General features: G+C 45.3%; 1 protein-coding gene across 1 annotated transcript in view; it reads left to right on the top strand.

Annotated features, from left to right (window-relative positions):
- Nucleotides 1-1210: 1210 nt before the first annotated feature.
- GPR156 (G protein-coupled receptor 156) overlaps nt 1211-14862 on the top strand; it is a 142931-nt gene continuing 129279 nt past the window's right edge. Inside the window, exon 1 of the mRNA XM_049877401.1 lies at nt 1211-1280. The gene's annotated coding sequence lies outside the window, so the exon portion shown is untranslated. The remainder of the gene's footprint in view (nt 1281-14862) is intronic.

The raw sequence follows: 14862 nt of genomic DNA, 5'->3' as shown, positions 1-14862 counted from the left end.
TAGAGCCCTTTTCTGGGAAAAGAAATCTTTTGTGTAACATAATGTGTAAAACATTTAAGAATGTCGCTATCATCCTGTCGCAGGGGGTGCCCACTCCCTCTCCACCCCTTTCCTCTTCCTCCCTGTCCAGCCAAGGGTTTCCTCAAGGCAGTTGGAAAAGCTTGAGATTTTTCAAGAAGCATAAATACGTCTAAGGTTTTAAAATAAATGAAAGTAGCAGACGTTTGAGGAATTCCCAGAGTCCTTTCGGATCTCTCACTCTACGACTTCTCCTTACCAAACACGTTGCCCTGGAGTCCATCCCGACTCGATAGCGACCGTAACTGCTTCACAGGGTTTTCTTGACTGTCATCTTTGTGAAGAGAGTCCCTGGGGAGTGCAAAAGGTTAAGCTTAAGCGCTCTGTGCTCGAGTACTAGCCCAAGGTTGGTGGCGAGATGCTTCTGAAGGACAGGCCGGGCGACCTGCTTCGGAAAAGTCACAGCCTTGAAAACCGTGTGGTGCAGTTCTACTTCACACTCATGGAGCCTGCATGACTCAGAAGCCACTGGCAAGTGACGGCAACAACAACAATCTTGAGGGAAGCAGATCGCAAGGCCTTTCTCCTGGCACCGCTGGGTGGGTGGAAACCACCAACCTTTAGGAGTTGAGCCCAAACAGTGTGGGCCACTCAGGGACCTCATGTCTCTCACATAATTTTAATGAGTGGACAGTGGGCTGGGGTGAACATCTTGTTTGTGGCCTCTTCTTGATAATCATAGAAAAAGTAACATTTTCGACTTTTTTTGATTATAAAATAAATACAAATCCAATGCAGGGCATTCGAAAAACTTAGTACAAAATAAGAAAAAAGAACTGATAACTCTGCCCTAGACGTGGTCCGGCCCCCCGGGCAGCGCCGGCCCGAGGCCGGGAAGGTGCCCAGTGCCCAGGGAGGGTCTCCGAGGGCGGCTGCCCAAGGCGGGGTTGCCGGGCCGGCGGCGAAGGGACCCACAGACGCGCGCTCCCGGATGCGGCGCGACGGCGCTGCGGGGCCCGGCGCCGTCCTGAGCCTCCGGCCCAGCGCCGGGTCCCCAGTGGCCGCGCGGGGAGGCGCCAGGGGCGGGGCGGGCAGGCGCGGCCGGTCGGGCCCCGGCGGCCAGAGGCGGCCCGAGCGCGCCGGGCGCCGCTCCGGGCCCGCAGGGCGCCACCAGCCCGGCGCACCCACGAGAGACCTGGGCACCGCGGGCGTCCCCAGACAGCGCGGGCTTGTCGCTTCTCGGCGGCCGGGGACCGGGCGAGGTGAGCAGAGCGCCCTTGTGGCTTCCAAATTCGGATTTTGTAGGACTTACATATCCAGAAAACTTTCAACATTTAATTATAAAAAGTGGGAAAGGGGGCAGGGGCTTTCCCTCCTCGCCAGAGTCAAGGCAGTGTCTTTGGAAACGGTAAGGAATTTGGAGAGAGCGTGGGGTCAGTCACCAGGGATGCGAGCAGCAGTTTCCTGAGAGGAGACGGGAGAATACTGGAATTTGGTGTGAAGGGGGCCGTGGTGGTTCTGTGCTGAAATTGAGGGATCCCGGAACAGGTTTCCACAGCGCGGGGACTTCCCAGAGCTTCCTTACCGAGCCTGTCCCCCGATCAGTCTCGCAGCGCACTTTCACCCCTAGGGTGCAGGGTGGCGGCCAGGCTAGGCTCCCCCGTGGAGATCTTCAGCTCCTGAAGTTTTTACTGCGCCGCGGTCTAACAGCCTTGCGCTGCTCAGAGCGAGAGTTGGCCCAGAGCTGCAGCATCCTTGTACCTTGGCAAGCACCCTCCCTAAGGTCGTCCTCAGACACTAGAGGCCACTTGTTAGAACTCGTGTTTGAATGGTTAACAGGCATTTATGGGCTACTGCCCAACAGCTACCCTGAGCATTTTCTTCAAAATGAGTTTTGTTGTTAACACATTGCAGAATAGAAATCCCTGGGGAGAGAAGTTACAGCAAGCTCTTATTTTTCCCTTGGTTGGTTTTCTAGGTACATGCATGCATGAATAATGGGCAAATTATGTTCTAGCCTATAATGAAATGTCTTTCTCTGCATAGTCCTCTAAACCAGGATATAGAGGATAACATTCATTACTGCATCCCCAGATAAAAGGGAAAGATTTTCAGGTGAGGTCTAAAAGCTGGAAAAATAGCTGATATAGTTGTATGAGGCAGCAAGACCTCAAAGAAGGCATGAATTTTTCTCCACCAGTGGCTAGAATGCAGCACAGAGGGCCCCCCTGCAGTCTGGGTAGCAGCCAGACTTGCAAAACAGTAGCTTCTTCCATTGCTGCAGGTGGAGCATATGGGTGGGGAGATAAAAGGCTAAGTAAGAAAGCGCCTGGGTGAAATGTAAGACATTTTGAGTCTGGAGAATAAAATGCCCAGGCAGGCTTTGCTGGAGTTACGGGTCTCGTGAGGGAGTGACTCTCTGGCCCCCATTTGGCCAGCCTAATTCCACTTCAGGGCCTCTTCTGTCTCTGAAGTGCTGTCTGTATTTTCCCTTCTTTTCCACCTCTGGCTTTTAGCTTCTGTCTGTTCCCTAGTATAAGCCTGGAGTGGGCCTGATCAGAGGCAGGGTTATAGTAGCCTGGGGATAGAGAACCTCAGAGACCAGTGAAGGCAGACTTGTGGCCCAGGAGGCCCCCAGGGGATGGGGGAATGAAGGAGTGGAAGAATAGTGGTTGAGGGAACCGGATTCGAAGGAAGGAGAATAGGCACTTAACAGTTTCAGTTTCCTGTTGAGGGTTTTAATGTCTCCTTTTCTGTGGCTTGACCTTCAGAGCTTTAGCAGGCGGGGGTGAGGATGGCAAGGAGGAAAGGGCTTTTCTGCAAAGTTCCCCATGGAACTCAGTTTTGTTCCACTGCCTTGTGGTTTTCAGAGAGTAATTGGGGGCGGCGGGAGAGAGGAAAGAAGTGCTGAGGCTCTGACATGTCACAGAGCCAGTGGAACATGGACTGGCTTGGGCAGAGAAGCTGGGTTTGAGAGTTGAAATCAGAGCCTTTATTTTGCAGAAAGGTGTTGAGAACCACAACTTTTCAGTACTTAGTTGCTGATGAATTTTCCTGAAAGGGGCTACAAATCCTTCCTCTCCTTTTTCCCTCCAACATTTTGTTATAGAAATGTTCAAACTACAGAAAAATTACCTTCCTCTCCTTTATAAATGTGCAATTGTGTTGAAACATAAACTTGTTAATTAAAAAAAAAAAAAATTGGAGTTTAGAATCCAGGCACATGTAATCTGGCCCAGGTGGCTGAAGTGAATTGGAAGGTGGTGAAGAAATAGATCTGTGAAGAATATTAAAGTTTTGAGAGAAAAATATATTGATCTTATCCTCAGACTCTTCCACGGGAATCTTAGGCAAATCTCTTAACTGCCTCAATTTTTTCATCGTTAAACTGCCAGTCAGATTACTTCACTTGCCCTCCAATGGCTTCCCCTGACACTTCGAAACTCCAGCTCTCTACCAGGGCTTACCAAGGCCTGTGTGACCTGGCCTGTATGACCTCATGCATTGTCACTCTTCCCTTGCTTACTGTCCTCCTTGCTCCTTCCCTGCCTGGAACACTCTTCTCTCAGTTACCTGCCTCGCATCCTGTCTTTGGTTCGTTCAGGTCTCTGTTCAGATCTGACCTCCTCAGTGAGGCCCTCCCTGACCACCTGATCTAAAACAGCCCTTTACCACTCCCTACCCTCTGACCCTGCTCTATCTTTCTTAAGGGTACTTGTCACCACCTGACATCGTATAGTATATCTGTTTCTTTGTTCATTGTCCTCCCTCTCCATTCCACTGTAAGCTCCATAAGGACAAGGAGTTTTTTTGTTTTATTCATGGCTATGTTCCCTGTTTGGTATATTGCAAGCAATTGATAAATAAATGTTGAATTTATTAGAGAATTAATTAAATGACAAAAACAAGACAAACAAGACATTGACACCTATAAGTGTTGTGAAACCCTTGGCTAAATACTAGAAGCCTTTTTGGGTAATTCAGCTTAACCAAAATTTTATAGGTAAATGATGATCCTGGAGACCAGTGGCCTCCTTTATCCTCCTAGCAATTATAAGCAGAACCCTGTGCCGGAAGCTGGGCCGGAGTTTACAAACCCACATTCTAAACAAGATAGAGAACATTTAAATCTCAGCACTTCTCCTCGTGCCCCTTTCCAGTCACCTATACCACCCAGAAGCAACCTTTGTTATGATTTCTATGATTCTAGATAAGTTCTCCTGGTTCCTGGACTTCATATAAATGGGTTCACCCAGTATGTTCTCCTTTGTGTCTTTTTTTTTTTTCTCAACATGATGTCTGTGAGGTTCATCCATGTTGTTGAGTATATCAGTAGTTCATTTCTTTTTTTATTCCAGAGTAGCATCCCATTGTCTGAATATCTACCATGTGTTTACCCATTCTGTTACTGATGAACATTCGGGTTGTTTCCAAACCAAAAACCAAACCTGTTGCTGTCGAGTCAATTTAGTGTTTAGCTATTATGAATAAAGTTGTTATAAGAATATACGTATTCTTATAGGGTCTGCCTCATTTTGAGTCTTATGTACTGTATTTGAAAATCTTCCTTGTGTCACCAGGGCTGAGAGAAGTATGGCAAGGTTATGGGGGCTGAGTGTTGATGTGGCAGCCTGCCTGAGTCCAGTCAGCACCCTCCCTAGACACTAGGAGTGTGTAAAGCTGCCACTGGGAGCTGATCTACCTCCCACTTCTGTGGGATAGCACTGGGAAAATGAGTGTCTCTGCAAACCTGAGAGTCCTTGGGCGCACTTTGAGTGGTTTAGATCCTTAGAAGAGATGCCACAGAATGCCCACCACCACTGTTGTATTCCCCTCCTCCTCTCCCAGCTGCCATCCCAGTATAATTGGACCCTAATCAGCCACTGAACATTATGCTACCAAGGAGTTTAAGTATTTATGAGCAAGAGCCTGGTTCAGAGCCTGATGAAATATTTACGTGTTTCCATGGGGCATTAGTTTCCATCTAGACTTCTCCAGGCGTTTTTCTGAGACGTTTGTCATAATTGTGAGGTACTCAGACAGAGACAGATGACACGGCCGGAGAATACCTGGTGTTATTGGACCTCACCTTGCAGAGTAATGTGCTCTCTAGGCAGGGAGGAGAATGAGACAGGTAGAAAAACAGGCATTAATAGTGTGTACATCAGGAGAAAGACTGCATATGCTGACGAAAATGGCTTGAGAAAAAGAGGACTAGCTGATATAGTTCTCATAAAGGTGTGAATCCAGAAGGGATAGTGACAAGAGCTTGTTAGAGTAGAGTGGAGTTATTTCAGGTGGGATGCATTCATTCCAAATGGAAGAATGGAGGGATCTGTGCTGTAGAAGACACAGTTCCTTTGGCATTGATGCACGCAAGGCCTACACAAGACAACTATGCCGAGTGTGATAATTAGTACACAACATGCTGTGAGAGTCTGGGGTAGGAGTGGAGCCTAGCCAGGGCTTCCAGGTGGAGGTTAGAGAGAAAAACTCTAAGGAAGAAGTGGCATTTGAGTTGGGTTCTGAAGAAGTACGGCACTTTGACTATCAGGTGAGGTATGAAAGGGTACTTCCAGAGAGACAAAATACCTTGAGCAGATATTCAAGCCCGAGCTAAAGTGCTGGTTGTTTGAGTAAGGTGAGGAGGGGCATGGGGAGAGTCAGGGCAGGTTAGCAGTAAGAGATAAAGTAGAAGGGCTAACGGCCAGCTTGTGGAGAGCACAGGAGTGTGGACTTTAGTCTGTTTGCTGTGGGGAACCGCGTAACTTTTGACCAGAGATTGGGCCATACTTTGAGCAATTCTTGGGAGGTGCATCCAGCCCAGGCAAGGCCTTGATGTCTATTTCTGTCCAAGGAACTTCCAGAAGATTCAATTGTGTATAGTTCCAAGCTAGATACCCTGTGCTGTCTATACTACGGAAGGTAAATTGAAGGAGGTCAAACCCAAACCAAACCCAACCCATTGCCGTCAAGTCAGCTCAGACTTATAGCGACCCTATAGGACAGAGTAGAACTGCCCCACATGGTTTCCAAGGAGCGCCTGGTAAATTCAAACTGCTGCCCTTTTGGTTAGCAGCTGTAGCTCTTAACCACACACCACCAGGGTTTCCAAAAGGAGGTCAGAGTCATTCAGTATATCCTTGGGCCTGGCTAGGAACAGGCCTCACTGCCCTCTTCCTGTTCCTCAGAACACATCCACTCAGAATGCCCTGAGGCAAGCTGAATTCACAGCCTGTGTGCTGCACCTTCTGTCTCCTTCATGAGCACATTGACTCAGGTGGAGGGAGCTGAGAGGGCCTAAGGCACCTGGGTGGTGCAAATGGTTTGCAACCAACTACTAACCTAAATGTTGGCAGTTTGAACTCACCCAGCAGCACTGAGGAAGAAAGCCCTGATGATCTGCTCCCCAAAAATGACAGCTAAGAAAACCCTATGGGGCACTTCTACTTTGTAGTGCGTGGAGTTGCCATGAGTCAGAATTGACTCCATAGCAATTATGCTTATTTTTTATGTATGCCCGCATGACTTGGGCCTAAATCTGGGTTCATATACATTAGACGCATACTACAGGCACCTGAGGACCAAGTGATGAAGCTGTACATCCGTACAGAAGCTTGGGTGGCCCTCTGCTTTGGCCAGACTACTGGGAAGTGACTGTAGAGAAAGCTGGCATGGGGTATGCGGTACTGCAGAGCGACAATCCACAGGCAGAACTGCCCCTCCGCCTTCCATTTATCTTCTCTCTTCAGGTTGCAGGTTTTCTGTTCAGAGGTGCCCCAGGATGTTTATTTTTTAACCCATAATGAAAATTAAAAAAGTGAGTTATTTTAGCAGATTACCCACAAACGCCGTAATATTCAGAAGAAAATGAGGTGTGTGATCGGGAAGACATAATTGTGGAAGTGAGATGGCTCTGAAGAAGTCAGTCTTCAGTATTGCCATGAGGAGCTCTGGAAATTTATAGGTTAGCTGAAAAGCTCTGGAGTTCTTACGGGGAGAAAGGATCCCTTGGGGTAAGGGCAGGAAAGGGCATCAGAGGATTGCCTAGAGAAAATTCGTGATCCTCCCTAGACCTTGCTGGTTGGGAATGCTTTCTTTCAGTCATGGGTACCTGTTCCAGAGTGACCTTGGGAACACCCAGGAAAGTATGCCCCTGGCCTTCCCTTTCTGCTGTCTGCCTATGTTGGAATGTCAAACTGTCATTCGGCTCTGCCAGTTCGCCATCCTGATTTTGCAAGGGCAACTGGGGACAAAACAAACAAAAAAGACAAACCCATTGCCGTCCAGTCCATTCCGACTCATAGTGACACTATAGGACAGAATTGAACTGCCCAATAGGGTTTCCAAGGAGCGACTGATGGATTCCAACTGCTGACCTTTTAAAAGGTGGAAGCAAATGTCAATTAGGGAAATGGTAAGGACCTGGAGGTGTGATCTAGGCTAGCAGTCAAGACCCCAAACCAACAAAGGTTGTCTCAGCTCTAAATATTCCTGATTTTCTGTGTGAGGTAGAGTCTCTTAAGGGCCACTTTAATTGGCCTGTTTCTTCTGAATGGATCCCTGGGTAATGCAGATGGTTAAGAGCTCTGGTGCTAACTGCAAGGTTGGCTATTAACTACAAGGTTGGTGGTGTGAGTCCATCAGAGACACCTTGGAAGAAAGGCCTGGCAATCTCCTTTCAGAAAATCAGCCATCGGAAACTCTGTGAAGCACAGTTCTACTTTGACACACGTGGGGTTGCCATGAGTCCGTGTCAGCTCGGCAGCAACCAGTTCATTTGTTTTTTTCTTCTGAACCTGTGAACAGGATGCATATTTGAGTGCCTTTTATGAATGAACATTTCACCGATTCTGTGATTATGCCTGAACAATGATGTCTTCTTGTTTTGGATGCTGCTAGAGTGAACCCAGCAGGTGAGAGTAAAGGAGAAAGGATAATGGCAGGAGACAGAAAAAGGAAGAAAGTGTTAAGCTGCTGGAGTCATAAACCAAAAAAAAACCAAACCCGTTGCCATTGAGTCAATTCCAACTCATAGTGACTCTACAGGACAGAGTAGAACTGCCCCATAGGGTTTCCAAGGAGTGGCTGGTGGATTTGAACTGCTGCCCTTTTGGTTAGCAGCCGAGCTCTTAACCGCTGCACCACCAGGGCTCCCCTGGGGTCATGATTAGGTACCCAGTTATCAGCAAGAGGAAAAACTGGGATGAAAGATCAGATAACCCACCATGGAAGTCTTTACATGCAAACATTGCTGACTTCCAAGGCAATTGTGAAGGGAAAGGAGAGAGGAGACATGAAGGCTGCTATCGCAGTCCGTCTGAGAATATTAATATTGGGTTGACAAACAGAACACATCACCATATCACAGTAGTGCCTACCCCAGCAGTAATTCTCCACCAAACACTTCTTTCACACTTCCACACATTCTCTCATATTCATTCATAATATTAGATATACGTGAGACATTCATCTATACAGACAAAGATTCACAAACATCAAACCAACCGGTTACCATCAAGTCGATTCCAACTCATGGTGACTCCATGTGTGTCGGAATAGAACTGTACTCTGTAGGGTTTTCCTTTTCTTTGAACATTTTATTGTCTTTTAGGTGTAAATTTACCCAGTAAACTAGTTTTCCATTCAATAATTCACACATGAATTATTCTATGACATTGGTTGTAGTCCCTGCAATGTGTCAGCACTCTCCCCATTTCTACCCTGGGCTCCCCATTTGCATTCATCTGGTTTCCCTGCCTTATCTTTTTTTAATTTTTATTGTGCTTTAAGTGAAAGTTTACGAATCAAGTCAGGCTCTCATACAAAAATTTATACACACCTTGCTATATATACTCCTAATTGCTCTCCCCCTAATAAGACAGCACACTCCTTCCCTCCACGCTCTCTTTTCTTGTCCATTTGGCCAGCTTCTGACCCCCTCCACCCTTCCATCTTCCCTCAAGACAGTAGATGCCAACATAGTCTCATGTGTCTACTTGATCCAAGAAGCTCACTCTTCACCAGTATCATTGTCTATCCCATAGTCCAGTCCAATCCCTGTCTGAAGAGTTGGCTTTGGGAATGGTTCCTGTCTTGGGCTAAGAGAAGGTCTGGGGACCATGACCTCTGGGGTCCTTCTAGTCTCAGTCAGACCACTAAGTCTGGTCTTTTTATGAGAATTTGAGGTCTGCACCCCACTGCTCTCCTGCTCCCTCAGAGGTTCTCTGTTGTGTTCCCTGTCAGGGCAGTCAGCGGTTGTAGCCGGGCACCATCTAGTTCTTCTGGTCTCAGGATGATGTAGTCTCTGGTATATGTGGCCCTTTCTGTCTCTTGGGCTCATAATTACCTTGCGTCTTTGGTGTTCTTCATTCTCCTTTGGTCCAGGTGGGTTGAGACCAATTGATGCGTCTTAGATGGCCACTTGCTGGGGTTTAAGACCCCAGATGCCACTCTCCAAAGTGGGATGCAGAATGTTTTCTTAATAGATTTTATTATGCCAGTTGACTTAGATGTTCCCTGAAACCATGGCCCCCAAACCCCAGCTCCTGCTACACTGGTCTGTAGGGTTTTCGATGGCTGATTTTTCGAAAGAAGATCACCAGGCCTTTCTTCTGAGGCCACTCTTCATGGGTTTGTGCCACCAACCTTTCAGTTAGTAGCCGACCACTTAACTGTTTGTGCCACCCAGGGACTCCTACACAAACATAGACCTACTTAAAGTAAATGGAAAATCAAGGAGCTATTCTAAAATATTACTAGCAGTGGGATTATAAATGATTATTTTTTCTTTTTTAAACTTATCTATATTTTCTGTGATTACTATAATAATCGTGGATTTATGATAGGAAAATATTAAGTAAAAATCTGTTAAAGAGGCTAAGTAGGAAGATAGGGGAAGAGACATGGATGGAGGAGAAAAGGAATATAGAAGACAAAAAAGTGTTGGAAGATGAATGATCAAAAAAGTTAACTTCTTCACAATTAGGCAGGCTTTTGCATATTTTTTCTTTATTATTGAATATCATATATCAATTGCCCCAAGAAGATCTAGAAGCCTCTATTAGCGTGAAACCAAATTGCAGATAATAAGTCACTGTCATACCTCCAAGACCTTAATTGCCATCATCCTGTGGGTGACAGTTGCCTTCCACTGGACTGAAAGATTCTTCCACCACAGTGCTGACATAAACATTCAAACCTGGCAGAAGCATCTTTCCCACACAGTGAAATATTTGTTCCTGCAGAGGCTGGGGCATCTCTGAAGTACAGAATAGGAGCCAACAAAGGTTGTCAACAGTTGGAGTGGTGAGATTTTCTCAGACAAAAGCCCCTGGTATTCTCGTCCATAGTTCTGCTGGCTGTTCACTGGCTCAGGCAGCCCCTTTGAAGCTCTGCGGCTGAGACTTTTGAGAGGTGAAAGTAGTTTTCATTTCATAAGCAACCGGCCTTTTCCAGAGGCACTGCCGAGTCTGTGCTTTAATTGACCTCTGCTGAGTGGCACCAGGTGAACCTTCTCTCCCAGAGCACAAGTTGCTCTCTGCCTCTACCCACCAGGATCCTTTCAATACAAAGGCCAGAGAAACACATATCCCCACTGAACTCTGGGGTCTGGCATCACTTGTAATTATAAATTCTCAACAAATCCTTTTTATATTTTAACTTTATCTCATTTTAAATTATAAAAGTAATATACACACGTTGTAACAAGTCTAGTAAGACAGCAATACATAAAGAAAATGTTATTAATCTCTACCTTCTCTCCCATCCATCTTCCTGGGGAAGCTGCTATTAAAAGCTCAGTGTGAATTCCTTCACTCTTTTTCCATGTTTAAACAATCATATGCAGGGCTATTTTCTATTTTTTATAAAAATGGGATCATATGATAGTTGTTATTGCTTTTTTATTTTATCTTGTGTATTATGCACATTTTTCTAGTTTAATACATGTTGATCCAATTCACTATTAATACCAAAAACAAAAACCAAACCCATTGCCGTCGAGTCAATTCTGACTCGTAGCGATCCCATAAAACACAGTAGAACTGCCTCATAGGGTTTCCAAGGAGTGCCTGATGGATTTGAACTGCCAACCTTTTGGTTAGCAGCCATGGCACTTAACCACCACACCACGAGGGTTACCACGAGGGTTTCCTTAATAGCTACCTAATATTTTATTATAGGAAGCTTCATAATTTTTCCCATTATGTCCCTATTGATAGATGCACAGATTTTTCCTTCAGTTTTTCTTCACTACAAACAAATTACACCGCATTAAACATTTTATATTTATCCTTACACTTTGGTTTTCATCTCCGTAGGACAGGCTCCCAAAATTGGTGTTTCTGGGTCAAAGAGAACACACATAATTTTAATTCTCACTGTGGATTTCCTCTACAGCCGTTGTTTCCCTCCCTCTTGATCTTTCTCCCACCGCCTTTCCCCAGGAGGGCCCTCATATTTAGGAAGGAGAGACCTGTGATGAGAACTGTGGATTGTATCAGCTCTGCAGGGAGGGGGCTCTGCAGTGCCTCAGTTGCATTGTGTCTGTGTGCTTTTGGTTGGCCAGCCTGTTTACAACTCCCCCTTGCTCATGTATTCCATGCTGTGGAATTATGCGTGGTCTTCATCCTTGGCAGGAGCATCTGAGAAACAGCTTGAGCAGTGGGGGAGGGAAGCTTTCAGATCATAGACTCACTTTCTGACAATGCCATATCTGGTATGTTTTGATGCCCTCTCTTTCATAGCTGGGTTGAGAAAAGTTCTTAGATTCCCATCCCAGTCTTCTCCCTCCATTTTGAGGGATTTGGGGTTTGGGGGGTTTTATGAGTATGTAGTCAATCAACCGTAATTGATTATTTGACATGAGGATAATTAGTTAAGAAGGTAGGGGTCTTGGAGCTTAAGGATCAGTGCCAAGCAACAGATGCAAACCTTTTTAAACAAATGTTTCAATAAACCTGGTATTAGGAGCGAGCTTCCTGGGACTACTAGGCTTTTATTTTTAGTTTTCTCCTGTTGGGATGAAAACTCCAGTCTAGTCAACCAAACTGGAGAGGAATCCCCCACCACACTAGGGCTGGAGAAAATGTCAGAGAAGCATTAAGGGAAGCTGGTGAGTACAAACAAGTGACCTGTAAAGAGTGAAGTAACACAATACCCAAGCTCACTGCCATTGAGATAGTTCCAACTCATGGTGATTATATAGGACAGAGTAGAACTGCCCTATAGGGTTTCTAAGGCTATACTTTTTTTTTTTTTTCCAATTGTGCTCTAGGTGAAAGTTTACAGTGCAAATTAGTTTCTCATTCAAAAATTTATACACAAATTGTTTTGTGATATTGGTTGCCCCTGTAGTATGTCAGCACTCTCCCTCTTTCTACCCCGGAATGCCTGTGTCCATTCGTCCAGTTTTTTTTTTCTGAATTTTTATTGTTCTTCAAGTGAAAGTTTAGAAACCAAGTCATTCTCTCATACAAAAATTTATATAAAACCCAAAACCAAACAAAAATTTATATACACCTTGCTATATACTCCTAGTTGCTCTCCCCCTAATGAGATAGCATACTTCTCTCCACTGTCTATTTTCATGTCCATTCGCCCGGCTTCTGACCCCCTCTGCCCTCTCATCTCCTTTCCAGACAGGAGCTGCCCACATAGTCTCATCTGTCTACTTGATACAAGAAGCTCACTCTTCACCGGTGTCATTTTTTATCCCATAGTCCAGTCCAATCCCTGTCTGAAGAGTTGGCTTTGGGAATGGTCCTGTTTCGGGCTAACAGAAGGTTTGGGGACCATGACCTCCGGGGTCCTTCTAGTCTCAGTCAGACCATAAAGTCTGGTCTTTTCACGAGAATTTGAGGTCTGCATCCCACTGCTCTCCTGCTGCCTTAGAGGTTTTCTATTGTGTTCCCTGTCAGGGCAGTCATCGGTTGTAGCCAGGTACCATCTAGTTCTTCTGGTCTCAGGCTGATGGAGTCTCTGGTTTATGTGGCCCTTTCTGTCTCTTGGGCTCATAATTACCTTGTGTCTTTGGTGTTCTTCATTCTCCTTTGGTCCAGGTGGGTTGAGACCAATTGATGCATCTTAGATGGCCCATTTGTCCAGTTTTCCTGTCCCTTCCTGCCTTCTCATCTTTGCTTTTAAGCAGATCTTGCCCATTTGGTCTTGTATACTTGATTGAACTAAGAAGCAAATTCCTTGTGTGTGCTGTTTTTTTATAGGCCTGTCTAATCTTCGGCTGAAAGGTAGACTTCGGGAGGGGCTTTGGTTCTGAGCTAGTAGGATGTCTGTGAGCCACAATCTTGGGAATTCTCCAGTCTCAATCAGACCAGTAAGTCCAGTCTTTTTTTGTGAATTTGAATTTTTTCTTCATTTTTCTCCCACTCTTTTTGGGACCCTCAATTGTGATCCTTATCAGTGTGGTTAGTGGTGGTAGCCAGGCACTGCCTAGTTCTCCTGGGCTCAAGCTAGTGGAGGCTGTGGTAATTGTGGTCCATTAGTCCTTTGGACTAATATTTTCTTTGCTTCTGTCTTTGGTTTTCTTCATCCTCCTTTGCCCCAGATGGAATGGGGTCAATAGATGTATCTTGGATGGCCACTCGCAAGCTTTTAAGACACCAGGTGCTACTCATCAAAGTAGGATGTAGAACATAATCCTTATGAACTATGTTATGCCAATTGACCTGGATGTCCCCTGAGACCATGGTCCCTAACCCTCAGCCCCAGGAATTTGGTCCCTCAAGGTGTTTAGATGTGTGTATGAAGCTTCTATGACTTTGTGCTGACTTCCCCTTATATTGTGTGTTGTCTTTCCCTTCACCAAAGTTAACATTTGTCTACTATCTAGTGATTTCCCCTTCTCACCCGTACCCTCCCTAAACAGCAACAACAACAACAAAAAAAACCCCAAACTTTTGATTCCAACTCATAGAGACCCTATAGGACAGAGTAGAACTAACTGCCTCATAGTGTTTCCAAGGAGCCGCAAGTGGATTTGAACTGCCAACGTTTTGGTTGGCAGCCAATCTCTAACCCGCCCCCTCCTAGTAACCATTAAAGATTGTTTGTTTGTTTTCTTTTCTTCATGTAAACATTTTCTTGAGTTTTTATAATAGTGGTCTCAAACAATATTTGTCCTTTTGTGATTGACTTATTTCACTCAGCATCATGTCCTCCAGATTCATCCATGTTGTGAGATGTTTCCAATTCATTTTTCTTTATTGTTGTGTAGTATTCCATTGTGTGTATGTATCATAGTTTGTTTATCCATTTGTCTGTTGATGGGCACTTATGTTGTTCCTATCTTTTTGCTATTGTGAATAATGCTGCAAATAAACATGGGTGTGCATATGTCTATTTGTGTGATATCTCTTATTTCTCTAGGATATATTCCTAGCAGTGGGATTGCTGGATAGTATGGTATTTCTGTTTGTAGCTTCTAAGGAGGTACCGTATCATCTTTCATAGCAGTCGTACCATTTTACATCCCCACCAGCAGTGCATAAGAGTTCCAATCTCCCTGCAACTTCTCCATCATTTGTTGTTTTCTGTTTTTTTGATTCATGCCAGTATTGTTGGGGTGAGATGGTATCTCACTGTAGTTTTGATTTGCATTTCTCTAATGGCTAATGTTCATGAGCATATCCTCATGTCTCTGTTAGCTGCCTGAATGTCTTCTTTGGTGAAGTGTCTGCTCATGCCTTAGGCTGAGTTCTCTAGAGAAGCCACAGCAGTGAGGCATATACATATAGAGAGAGAGAGGGAGATTTATCTCAAGGAAATGGCACACGCGATTGTAGAGGCTGGCAAGTCCCAAGTTCATAGGTCAGACATCAGGTGTTA

Source organism: Elephas maximus, chromosome 1, assembly GCF_024166365.1.
Source record: "Elephas maximus indicus isolate mEleMax1 chromosome 1, mEleMax1 primary haplotype, whole genome shotgun sequence".
Classification (NCBI taxonomy): Eukaryota; Metazoa; Chordata; class Mammalia; order Proboscidea; family Elephantidae; genus Elephas; species Elephas maximus.
The sequence above is the reverse complement of the archived record's forward strand: the minus strand, read 5'-3'. Positions and strand labels throughout refer to the sequence as shown.